Raw genomic sequence first — 1578 nt, forward strand, 5'->3', positions numbered from 1 at the left:
TATTAGATTTAACTTAGCGAGGAGATAGCGAATCTTCTACGACTCGCTATAGTCTACTAGCTAATCTTTTATAATATTAAGCTCGGTTATAAATTGTTAAGCCGACTAGCCGTCCTTCTATTACGCTCTCTCGTACTCTAAGGTTATTACGAGTATACGATTTATAGGATCCCCGACTAAGTCTCGTACGAAGGCTTAGAAGTCTTAGTACGTATATGTAATAGGGGGTTATAGTAATATATAGAACTCTAATTAACCTAGCACTAGGTTAAGCGTAGAACAAACTTCTGCCTTCTCTGTCCTCGCATGCGGCGAGCATAAAATACGTACTGGGGAATCACGTGTACTATCACGTGGGGAAGGTTTACCTCGGTCCCTCTTAGGTTTCCAAATATCTCTTAGTATTCCTTTACAATTGCCTCCCTCTCTAGGGAGAGCTAACCCTAGCTCGTTTCCGAATCGCCTACGTGCCGTATTATCGTCGTAGGGAAGAGGGTCGCTTAGTTCGTTTAGAGTCGTTCTAGGTTAGGGCGATAAGTGCCTATTTTCGGGTTTCCGTTCGACCGCGTATACGTGTACCTTGCGCGTCGCCTACGAGTCGTAGGGTAGTGCCTTGCGGATACGGAGAGACAGGGGCTTTTTCGTGGGGATATGCCTACTCCTTCCGTATTAGGCGATTATGTAAAAGCGCCGTCTAAAGGTATATATATCGAATGTTCCGTTTGTCCACTAGCGAATAGGGGTAGTAGCCTAGTCGGTAAGTGTTCGAATCGAATGCGAAAAGCGTTTCTTCCTAATCCGAATTCTAGCTTATCGATATCTAAAATATGTTACTATAGGCAACATAGCCGTATAAAACTCTAGGTGCGGCGTCGTGTGCTCCTCGCACTCGACACACTATCGAACTTCTTACGACACAGCTTAGTAGCAAGAAGTTTAACAAAAACAACTTCAGTAACAACATCATAGCGCCTAAGCGCAAGTCCGCCGCAAGCGCCGCGCCTGCGAACCTACCGCTAGCGCGCCGCGCTACTCCTAGCATTCTATGCTACTAGCGGTACCTTTATAAGATTACGAGAGGTATGTTTGTCCCGTGCTCTTCGTATACGCTTCGATGCTAACTCTCTCTAGACGGTGAATTGCTAGATAGCGATAATGAGTGCGATGCTCGCTTTAGTCCTTTAGGCAAGAAGTGTGGTCGTTGCGCCGCCTCTCGTTACGGTTGTGTCGAGGTTCGCGACACTAGTCTACGCACTCTTTAGGGTGCTGTAGTTGCCGCGCGCGACGCGCATGCGCTCGCTATAAGCGACAACATCGAGAGCGACGACTAGGAGAACGAGGAAGGTTAGTAGATAGAATTTTCTTTCCTACTGATTTCCTTCGCTAACCTCGTATACTAGTCGCCGGTGCCTAGTAGGCTGTTCGCGATACTGTCGCTGCTCTTAAGTCCGGCTTGAAGTAGCATTCCTCTAATACGTCCAAGTACGTAGGCGACACTCCTGTGCGCGGCGCAGGCGAGACGCCTACGTTCTCCCTAGGCGGCGGCACCGAGCGTGCTAAGCTAGAGGCTCTTTAGAG

This window comes from Zasmidium cellare (assembly GCF_010093935.1).
Source record: "Zasmidium cellare ATCC 36951 unplaced genomic scaffold M409scaffold_46, whole genome shotgun sequence".
NCBI classification, from domain to species: domain Eukaryota; kingdom Fungi; phylum Ascomycota; class Dothideomycetes; order Mycosphaerellales; family Mycosphaerellaceae; genus Zasmidium; species Zasmidium cellare.